The following is a 12,096-nucleotide window of genomic DNA, read 5'->3' as shown; positions in this document are numbered from 1 at the left end:
AATCTAACTCTCTCTGCAAATGTTATATCTGCCACACCTGCAGTGCACATGGGGGATCATTCCGAGTTGTTCGCTCACTGCTGATTTTCGCAGCGCAGCGATCAGGTGAAAAAAATCAGCATTTCTGTGCATGCGTATGCCCCGCAATGCTCACGCGCGACGTACGGATACAAAGCTCTTTGTGGTTGTGCTCAGGTTCTAGCGAAGTTTTCCTTCGCACTGGCGGCCGCAAGAAGATTGACAGGAAGGGGGCGTTTCTGGGTGTCAACTGACCGTTTTCTTGGAATGTTTGTAAAAATGCAGGCGTGGCAGAAAAAACGCAGGCGTGGCTGGGCGTTTGCTGGGCGGGTGCATGATGTCAAATCCGGACACGAATAGGCTGAAGTGATCGCAAGTGCTGAGTAGGTTCAGAGCTACTCAGAAACTGCACAAACTGTTTTTGTAGAGCTCGGCTACACATGCGTTCGCACTTCTGCTAAGCTAAAATACACTCTCCAGTGGGCGGCGGCATAGTGTATGCACGGCTGCTAAAACTAGCCAGCGAGCGATCAACTCGGAATGACCCCCATGGTTTTGCTCAACAGCTAACAAATTTGCTGCTGCGATCAACTCTGAATTACCCCCTTATTACTACAATATAGGAACAAGAGTGCAGGTGAACCACACACCATTAAAATTATAACAACCATCATATCCGAGGTTCTTGCCAAATATTGGCCAATATGTGAGCCTGCCTACCTGTTTCACGGTGACCTCATCGGACAGGTCCCTAACATTGTAGGGGTTCGGATCTAGAGCACCCCCAATCCACACCAGTAATAACACCCCAGGGCATCACACAAATAAGGGATAGAAGTGAGAAATAAGTGTTAGGCAAGTGAAAGAAGCTGCTGAGTGTTAGAAAGAGGACAGCAGTAAGGTGTCAGAGTGTTAGAAAGTGAGGTTAGCTGATTAGTGTTACAAGTGTAAAAGATGTGTGAAAAATGCTACATAAATATAAACAAACACAGGTGTTAAAAATAAATGTAAGGTGGTGATGCCCCAAAGTAGCCCAGCCAGAGCAATCCAAGGAGATTTGTAGACCTGCCTGCACATTTTGACTGTTGCAGAGTATTTGTGGCTCACAGTTGTAGCAACATGGGGCCAAAAACAACCAAACAACCAGACAATTAATCTGACTGATATATGTGTGGGTGGCCAGCATTGGAAACTATAGCCTAACATGCATTTGTACCTATTACGCAGGAAATGAGCTTAAAAAAAAATTGCAGTTGGCTGTGTGCCATTATAATTAATGTCTTCATCATAAAAAGATTCAATGAAACCTTGTAAATGGAAACCAACATTATTGATGTGCTCCTTGTGAAAGGCTTTACAGAAGGAATTGTTGCATCACCAATTTTAGTCTACATCTGATTTAATGGAATTACCTGCAGGTTTTGTTTGTGTTCTGTTTAGAGGAAGTAAAGTGGGTACTAAGCTGCTATTAACTGAGAAATCTTTAAGAGGCTATAATCATCTTTTTATATAAATATCACAAGCAAAATCAAAGCTTTAATTAGTTATTATGGAATAAAACTGAATAACTGAAGGGTTAAATCTCCTCTGTCATTGTGCATTGTGTAAATATTGTTTCTTTTTCTTTTGCCTTGGATTTAGCTTGCATTGCATAAAATGAATATAGCTCCACCCATAGTTTGTTGGGAACTGTGTGAAATCACCACCCCTAGATGAAGTACTAGGCTGTATCCTACTTCCCCCCATGTAGCCTGTTTTACCCCTCCTATGCAGTAAAGTTAAACCAATAAAGTATTTACTTTTGCCTACCCCTCCCTGGACATTCCAATCCCTCCCTAGACAATGATGCCTTATATACCATTGTTATGAACAATAAACGGAGAGTGATTCTTAATTACATGGTGTCGTGTATAATCTGTAATTTTAAGGATTGCTCTCACTGACGTCAGTGGCCATCAAATCGAGGGGTACAAGAAGAGGCTGATATCCTTTCAAGTGGGGGCTCAGTCCTGGATTCAGTTGATCGCCCCCGAATCGGTAAGATAGAGAATTCATTGTCTGTCTTTTCCGTAAGGGATTGCGTTCAAACACTGAATTTGAACTCGCTCCGTGTTCCGGGAACACGTGACAAGGTAATATTTAAGTCCGGGACTTAATATTACGAAGTTTTATGTAAAAACATAAAACAGGTATCAGGGATACCATATAATCTTTAATGTCTGGGACTTAAAGATACGTCTGAGAAAAGCGCAATTCTCCAAAGACGTTAGTATCTGGGATACTTAAAAAATAGACCTGGGGTCTATACGTAACGTAGAAAATACCCCGATTTGATCGCCTATATTCTTGTATGTTTGTAGTGTGATAAGTTCTTATGTTTGGTCCAGACGGCTGGTAAGTTTTCGTCTGCCAGATATCTTTACTCAAAACACTTTTCTTGCTTCCTGTTTAAAACGCTGTATTTTTTCTGACATCTTGTACGAAGGTAAGCGTACCCGTCAAAAGATTTCATGTTCTCATTATACAGATAATATTGTGATATTGTCAATGACTAATTAACTGGTGTTAACTAATGCATGCATAGAAAGTTTTTGTAAATTGCATAGAAAGTCTTTTTGTTGTGAAGTTGTATAGAAGGTTTTTTTTTAAACTGCATTTTTGTTGTGATATTGCATAGACAGTTGTTATAAGTTGTTGTAGAAATTGCGTAGAAAGCTGGTGTAGATTGTATTCTTTACTATGGGAGGGGGTCAGAGTAAGACAGTCATTTACCCCCCACCTTTACCAGGAGAAACATGTAAGGAATATGTTGCCCGTAACTCCACCACAGATTATTATTTAGTTAACCCTTGGGTGGATAACTTAGCAGGATGGACAGAGAAAGTTGGCAGCCCCAGTCCATTCCCCCGTGACGGTATTAATTATCCCTTTTATATGGACATGGTCAAAGGTCTTTGTCTGGAAGACAAGGAAGCCTGGCCATGGTACGATCATGACCCACAATGGGACATGACATATATGCGTGCTGGAGGAGAGCAATGGCTCACGATAGCACCTCATTGGTATGACAAGAATATCAAGCAGAAACAGCGTAGAATAAAATCTGTAACTTCCAGACTGCATAAAGCTGAGGAATTTAGAAGCAACAAGTTTCTGAAAAATTCTTCTCCCCCGCCTTACAATCCCCTATACCCCTCCTTAAAAGACACAGATCTGTTAGCTGCAGTTGCTTTGTCACGAATTCCGATGCAAAGGGGAGGGGGAGGAGGGGAAGGGGAAGGAGAAGGAAGCTCAGTTGCTTTGTCACGAATGCCGATGCAAAGGGGAGGGGGAGGAGGGGAAGGGGAAGGAGAAGGAGGCTCAGGAGGAATAGCCCCCCCTGACAGTACCCTCCACATAGACGTAACCACCCCCGCCCCTAGTGCCCCTACTCCTAACAGACAAACCGCCTCCCGCCGCAACGCTGACTTAACTATTGCTACTGACAACCCTCTCACCCCCTCCACAACGCGATCCGGCACTGGTTTCCTCGGTGTCGCCACCCACCTGCCCTTCATGACAGTAGGGGATCAGTTGTTAAAGAAACCCATTGAAATAGAGGATTTAGACAGAATTGTTAAGAACTGTCCCAAACCCACTGTTGCACCTGACGGCTGCATAGCTTACTTGAAAAAGGCTTGCACAGGACGCAGCTATACTCAAGAAGATATGAAGCTGATCATAGATGGGGTTATAGACCATTACAACGGGTGGGATTGGAAAAAGATTCCCACCATAAACACTCCTACCATCCTTAACGATGCCGTTCGCTACCCTCTCAATACTGGGGACGGTGTAACGGAGATGTGGAAGGAAATTGAGACCCATATGAAAGAGATTTTTAAAACCCGGGCTTCTCTTCCCATTGCCGTAGCATGTAAACAAAAGCCCACTGAAACTGTCACTGAGTTTTGGAAGAGGTTTAAAAAGTGTTGGTCTGAAGATGCAGGTCTTACTCTTGTAGATACAGACCATTTACTAATTTCTACCTTTGTAAATAACTTGTTGCCATCTGTTATGGTCCCTGTTAAGCAAGGTGTTTCTTCCTGGACCTCTGATAATATTAAGGAATTTGAAAAGCACTTATATGAAAAGGAAGCTGCAGGATGCTTTGATGTTAAAAAACCCTTGCAGAATGCCCCAACTCATAATTACCAAAATCACAGAAACCGGGGAGATAGACGCCAGCAGCACTTTACTGGCCCACCCCGCAATCCAGCCCGATATCAAAACCCACAAGCCAGGCCACCCCACCCCCCTGACTCTGCCAGCAGGAAACAAACCTCCTGCTTCAACTGTGGAAGGGACGATCACTGGGCAAGGGATTGCCCTTGTCCCCCACAAAACCACCGACAGCCCCAAGCTCCGGCTCCCTCCCGGGATCATCCCCGACAGTCACACAACAACCCCTTTCAGGATCATGTCCGATTCCGGGTTGACTGGCAGGATCCCTCCCGCTGACGGGGCCCGGAGGAGGGTATCCCAGCCTTTGCCCAACTCACCAGACACTGGAAGGACCCACCGCTACTAACCTTGATTATAGGAAAGAGAGCAATCCCTTTCCTGGTAGATAGCGGGGCAACTACTAGTGTTTTGTGTGTCGACCTGTACGATGGTCATTTGGAAAAGACTGCTCCTTCAATGGGAATCAATGGGATACCCACAGATGCTTACCTGACAGATGCCCTTAGTGTCAGAACCACGGGAGGCACGTATATGGGTAAACACAATTTCACTGTAATACCTGAATGTCCAATTAATCTTCTGGGAAGGGATCTTCTTAGCAAACTCGAAATCTCCATTCTCCCTTCACCCACTGGCAGTGGCCTGGAGGTTGAGTCCCCACACCTACCGGTGTGGGAAGCAACAGACATTACACCTGATTTTGACAAAGTAAACCCTGCTCTATGGTCGGAGGGTCCCTATGACACTGGCCTCATTCCTTGCACACCATATAGAGCAACCCTGAAACCTGACACACAACCTGTCTATCAAAAGCAATACCCCTTGTCACAAGAGAAGGTTGAAGGTCTTAGACCAATGATACAACAGTTTCTCCAACAAGGCATTCTCAGACACATAATTTCACCTTACTGCACACCAGTCAACCCAGTTGCTAAGTCAGATGGCAGTGTAAGGTTTGTACAAGACCTTAGGGCAATTAACCAACTCATTGTGCCTATAGCACCCATTGTACCTGACATTAACTCACTCATTTCAGCTATCCCTGCAGATGCTGCATTTTTTTCGGTAATTGATTTAAAAAATGCATTTTTTAGCATTCCAGTGGATGCACAGACACAGTTACTTTTTGCCTTTTCTTTTGAGGGCAAGCAACTCACCTGGTGTCGTTTACCCCAGGGCTTCATTGACGCACCTGTTGTGTATAGCATTGTACTCCAGGCCACATTGGGGCCCTGGCACCCTCACCATGGTTCAGTCCTGCTACAGTATGCAGATGATCTGCTGCTCTGTAGTCAAACTGAGGAGGCCTGCCGGGAGGATGGTATATCACTGTTAAACTGGCTCTGTGAATGTGGACACAAGGTGTCCAAAACAAAAATGCAATGGTGTAAGAAGCATGTGGATTACTTAGGTTTTGTGCTCACTCAGGGGGAAAGGAAAGTCAGTCCACAGCGCATTCAGTCTGTATTGGGCCTGGTCACCCCAACTACCCAGAGAGAACTGCTGTCTTTTCTGGGTATGGTAAATTACTGCAGACAGTGGATATCTGATTGTTCCTATTATGATAACATCTTGAGACAAGCCACACTGAAAGACAAACCTAACACTGTACAATGGTCACAAGAAATGTTAACTGCATATGAAAGCTTAAAGTGTATGTTAATGAAAAGTCCGGCACTTGGCCTCCCCAACTATGTACTACCTTTTCATTTGTTTGCAAGGGACAATTGTAAAACCATGGCGGGGGTGCTCACACAGTTTCATGGAGGAAAGTTGCGCCCAGTGGCATTTTTTTCCAAAGTAATGCCTGTCACAGTGCAAGGTATGCCTGCTTGCCTCAGGGCACTTGCAGCCTGTGCAATGGTAACTGAAATGGCCACCACACTCACCCTAGGCCACACAACAATACTTCACACCACTCATGATGTTCTAACCATTTTAAAAGGGTTACACACACAACACATGTCAGCTCAGCGCCTCAGTGGATATGAGGTTCTCCTTTTGAACAACCCCTCACTCACCATTAAGTATGCCACCAACTCTTCAGGTCCTGCACCCATTCTCAACGCTCTACTGGGGCTCAAAGGTCCTGAAGACCACCCTCCTGAACCCCATGACTGCTCAGCTTCCATTGAGTCAGAAACATCCCCCAGACTGGACATGTCCCCTGTCCCTGTCCCCGACGCGGATGTCATTTTTGTAGATGGTTCCTGTAGCAGACCCAATGACACCACGTACCAAGCGGGTTATGCTATTGTCACTCTCCCTGACATTATTCTGGAAGCACAGCCCATTCCTTACCAGTCAGCACAGGCTGCAGAGCTCATTGCTCTCACAAGGGCTTGTCACCTTTACCGGAATAAACCAGTCACCATCTACACTGACTCCAAATACGGGTACGGCGTCGTGCATGACCATGGGGTCATTTGGCGACGCCGTGGTTTCCTTGGAGCTGATGGAAAAGGCATATCACATGCCCAACTCATCTCTGACCTTCTGCATGCCATAACCCTGCCCTCTGACATTGCAATCCTCCATTGCAGGGCACACACGGGGGGGAAGGATGCAGTCTCCCTTGGAAATGCTCTTGCTGACTCTGCTGCCAAACATGCGGCCTCACAGCCCATCACTCAGGCCCACATGTCCATCATGACCCCCCCAGCTCTCGACAACCACTACCTGATCACCCAGTTGCAGGCCTCAGCCTCCAATGCCGACCTAGCTGACTGGACTTACCCAGTTTTGCAGAAGAATCCTAAAACAGGATTAATCTGCAAAGAGGGGAAACCTTGTATACCCCAGTCCAGTGCACATGCATCACTTGTCTGCGAAACAACCCCAACAACCCTGACAAGGCAAAACATCAGCATCTTGAATACCCCACCACACCCTTTACACACCTGCAAATTGACTTCACCCATATCCCAGGTATTGGTAAACAGGAGTATGCCCTGGTCATTGTAGACATGTTCTCTCGATGGCCAGAGGTATTCCCCACTAAATCTGAGGATGCAAAGACAGTTGCTAGGATCCTAACTCAGGAAATCATCCCCAGATGGGGGTGCCCATTGCAAATCAATAGTGATAAAGGCTCCGCCTTTACAGCAAAAATTACACAGGCCTTGGTAAAGGCCCTGCAGGTGGAATGGAAATTCCACATCCCGTATCACCCGCAGAGTTCAGGGGTCGTAGAACGCATGAATAGGACCCTCAAAGACAAGCTTAGGAAGGCCACAGGGGGTACCTTCCATAAATGGAAGAAGGTCCTTCCTATTATCCTAGCAGAGATCAGAATGACCCCACAAAAGACTTTGGGTTACTCCCCATTTGAAATACTAATGGGTAGGCCTTTTCCTACACCCTGGGCTAAGAAACCATTAGTAATACAGGAGGAAGATCTAGAACTCATCAGAGAAGAGTATGTCAGGTCCCTGATAACAAAACTGAATGAAATTGAACATGAGGTTGTTTGTAAGAACCCTTTGAATCCACAGGAACCTACACACCCCTTTAAAGTCGGAGACAGAGTCGTGGTGAAGGTGCTCCCCAGGAACAAGAACCCAGGAGACTTCACCTACGGTCCAGAGACAGAGGTCGTAGCAGTAACCAGAACAGCAGTCCTGACAGAGGAAAGCCCCACCTGGATCCATGCATCCCGAGTGAAAAAGGTTCCTAGACCAGACCTAGAGAGGGAAGCAAGTGATTCCAGCGAGGTACGAACGGGGGCAGACAGCCCTGACCTCCCACCTAGCGAAGACAGAAGAACAGAGGAGGATGAGGAACCTGTCCCCTACCTCTATCCTGGGGACTATGTTGATAATCCTAATGGTCCTCACTTGCCAAGCTACAGCTGAAGTAGACATTACACAAAAATCCGGCACCTACACATTTTGGTATAACTCCTCCAATACTGAGGTTGCCGCCTATAAAATAGATTTCTGTACCATTGCTCCCTGTCTTAACAAACATTATGCCTGGCAGTGTGATCAGTATGGTACACGTAATACCCCCACTGAAGCCTATATTTGTGTTACTAGTAAATATTGGGGAAATAAATGTGCGTATTGGGGATCAGTGGGATGGAATTCTGGCCATAGTTATGGATACCAGCCCAAAGAGGCTCTCTCAAGAAAAGACAAATATGGTGAGTCCCTGCTTACCCGTCTTACCCTTCATAGACAAAACAGATGTGATAGTAAATTCATATTAAGCATAAAACATCCCCAGTCTACTGATGCAGGCACCTATGTCCTAGGTGAATCCTTTTTTTTTAAACCCATCCCTTACACCATTCTTGTTACAGGATATGCTTAACAATGAAAAGTATGCCCAGCTCAAGCCCCCTAAACCACGCCCCAACCTCTTGAAACCTCATATAACCACCTTCAAGGATATGATGGCCGTTAACAATCCCACCTTTAAAGACACCCTAGCTATTGAAACTGGTTTCTCTGACATCAATTTCTGGTTAGAATGGATGAAGTATAGTGCTAGCAAACATAATAAAAGTAACTGCTATGTCTGTGGCAAATCTAGGCCCCACCTAGGTACAGTGCCCCTTAATATACCCCTAGAACAGGAACATTGTTTTTTCAGCCTTTTTAATGACACCAAAACAAATGACAGTCAGTGCGAAATGTGGAAAAGGGAATATCCCATATTGTCAAAAAATCCCAACCCAGGAAGCACCATAACCATATATCCTGGAAACTATACCTGTTACACATCTAACACTACCACAGGTAGAAATTTAAAAACCTTCCCACCAGGGTACTGTGCAAATAAAAGAACAACTGTTTTAGTTAACCAAACTAGATCACTAGGTGACATTTATTATATATGTGGGGATATGAAGCTTAGAACTAAATTAGACACACCATGGTATGGTGAGTGTGCCCTAGCCAAAGTCATAATGCCACTCCTAATGATCACCGATGACCCCACTCCTCCCTCTAATACTCCTGCTAATCGAAAGAAAAGAGCACTCCCAGGAGGTAGCTTTGACCCCCACGTATACATTGATGCTATAGGGGTCCCAAGAGGTGTTCCAAATGAGTTCAAAGCTAGAGATGAAGTGGCTGCGGGTTTTGAATCATTGTTCCCTATAGTAACTGTAAATAAAAACGTAGCCTGGATTAATTATATATATTATAACCAACAAAGATTTGTTAATGATACCAAAGATGCTCTTAAAGGTATAGCTGAACAGCTAGAAGCCACTTCCCAAATGACATTTCAAAACAGAATGGCCCTTGACATGATTCTAGCAGAAAAAGGCGGTACATGTGTTTACATTAGTAAGGTGGAAGGCTGTTGTACATATATTCCTGACAACACTGGTCCCAATGGTAAGGTTACTTTAGCCATAAACAAATTAGAAACCTTATCCATAGAACTTAAGAAAAATTCAGGTGTTGATAACCCATGGAGCCAATATTTTGGGTGGATTGAAAATTGGAAACAGGCTCTTGTGCAAATAAGTATATTCATAATAATAACTTTAATCTTTATAGGTCTCATAGTTTATTGTGTGATTCCCTGTGGAAAGAAACTCACATCTAAAGGTATTGACACAGTCTTGATGTATTATGATGTTACCACTAGCCCCATCACCTCCTCTGATAGCAAAGGCCCCGATGATTATGTTCAATATCTAAAAAATTGGAGAAACAAAAAGGGGGCTCTACAGAAGAATCATGTCGTATAACAATCATGATTCTAAGAGGGGATTGAAGGGTTAAATCTCCTCTGTCATTGTGCATTGTGTAAATATTGTTTCTTTTTCTTTTGCCTTGGATTTAGCTTGCATTGCATAAAATGAATATAGCTCCACCCATAGTTTGTTGGGAACTGTGTGAAATCACCACCCCTAGATGAAGTACTAGGCTGTATCCTACTTCCCCCCATGTAGCCTGTTTTACCCCTCCTATGCAGTAAAGTTAAACCAATAAAGTATTTACTTTTGCCTACCCCTCCCTGGACATTCCAATCCCTCCCTAGACAATGATGCCTTATATACCATTGTTATGAACAATAAACGGAGAGTGATTCTTAATTACATGGTGTCGTGTATAATCTGTAATTTTAAGGATTGCTCTCACTGACGTCAGTGGCCATCAAATCGAGGGGTACAAGAAGAGGCTGATATCCTTTCAATAACCTTGAATATGGTAATTTTGTTTTATCAGTTATAAGAATACTTATTCATGAGAAGTGAAGTAATTACAGGCTCACTTACTTATACTAGCTCACTAGTTGTCTTCAAATGCTTCAAGATGAGATGCGTTTGGCATCCCAGCGGTCAGAATGCCAGCAGTCATGTGACTGTTGCTGGGACACCGCTCAGAAGACAGGCGCCGGGACATCGACAGCCGACATCCCAAAGGTAAGTATCTCTGTGGGTATTAGGGTTAGGGCCTGAGTGCTGGGGGTGGGGTGGGGGGGAAGAGGAGGGTGTTGGGGTTAGGCATTATGGGGGGATGGGAAATGCGATCTGGAATGTGAATTTAAGGGCTTGGAGGAGAATTTTGCTGATTTTCCTCCAATTGTCCTTTAGTACATTTTGCTGATACTAAAATATTGTGAAAAGGGTGTGAAAACACCCATTTTAACATTAAATTAGTAAAAGTAATTTTGATAAATATGATTCCCTATAGATTGTAAGCTTGCGAGCAGGGCCTTCCTACCTCTATGACTGTTTGTTATCACCCAGTTTGTTATATCATTGTTATTTCCAATTGTAAAGCGCAACGGAATTTTGCTGCGCTATATAAGAAACTGTTAATAAATAAATAAATAATTATGCCCATTGGTGCCTTCTTATTTCTTAGCAGTTACTGTAACACCACAATTTCATTTAATTTATTCTACAACTGCTAGTACAGATATGGGACCTTTTTCAGTGGCAGTTGTTAAACTGCTAAAAACGCAGATGGCCGTGTTCTGGGCAAACCTTCACAATGTGATTGCATCCTGTAAGGGACATCGGTGGGCATCAGAGGGGTGGCGACGCAGCATTTTGTTAGGGAGTGGTCTGGACAATGGAGGCATGTCCAGACCGTTTTTGGGGCGGCCACTGTGACCAGAAAGATGGTGGCTGTCCGACTGCATATGCAGCATACAGTAGCTGAGTATGCAGGGGGCGAACCCTAATTTTAGACTCAGTGATGCGATTGCATCGTTGGCCGCCGATTAGCATGCTGGGCAACATGCGCTGGGCGGCCCTCAGCATGCGATAGGAGGCAGAGTCTGCTACTGAACCTGAACAGGGTACATGGTACGTTACTAAAAAAGTAACTCTACCAATAAGTGTGATGTGTTTTTCTCTTCTTATCTTCATAATATCTACTGGAACCAATGAAGGTCCTTACTCTGCATAAATGCAAAGGAAGCGCAGAACCTACGTTTCATTATTAACAGATTTGATTATTGACTATAATAACAGGAGCCTGTCTTTTTACACCCTTCACATATTTTCCATGTGACCACCAATCAGATCACTAATTGACTGCTACCATCTTAAATGCATTAAGAGAGAGTATTTGAAAAGACTTTTATTATTTTAAATAATTGTTTTCAAGTTATGTTTGATTTTTTTGTATTCTATACCACCTGTTCAGCGACGGACTGGGGCTAAAAAATGGCCCGGGCATTTGGTGCGCTCACCACAGGGGGTAATTCGATTGTGTTTAAGTAATGATTAATGACATTATTCAAATAATCTCCCTGTAAATTATTGTAATTTGTATATGATCCGCGTCTCTGTTATTATTCAATATACAGAGTTTGGTGAACTGCAAATGGAGAAAAGATATGGCCGGTAAGCAATGTAAAATACAAATACTCATTCAGTGA

The 12,096-nt window shown here is 44.0% G+C and overlaps 1 long non-coding RNA gene across 1 annotated transcript; it reads left to right on the top strand.

Moving 5' to 3' along the window:
* Positions 1 to 1,592: 1,592 nt before the first annotated feature.
* LOC135049333 (uncharacterized) lies at positions 1,593 to 10,297 on the top strand. Its single transcript, XR_010241098.1, has 2 exons — positions 1,593 to 2,055; positions 7,737 to 10,297. It is a non-coding gene; the product is annotated as an uncharacterized LOC135049333 (long non-coding RNA).
* Positions 10,298 to 12,096: the final 1,799 nt, after the last annotated feature.

This window comes from Pseudophryne corroboree, chromosome 2 (assembly GCF_028390025.1).
Source record: "Pseudophryne corroboree isolate aPseCor3 chromosome 2, aPseCor3.hap2, whole genome shotgun sequence".
Taxonomy (NCBI): Eukaryota; Metazoa; Chordata; class Amphibia; order Anura; family Myobatrachidae; genus Pseudophryne; species Pseudophryne corroboree.
Note: the sequence above shows the minus strand (reverse complement) of the source record. Positions and strands in the feature narration are given on the sequence as shown.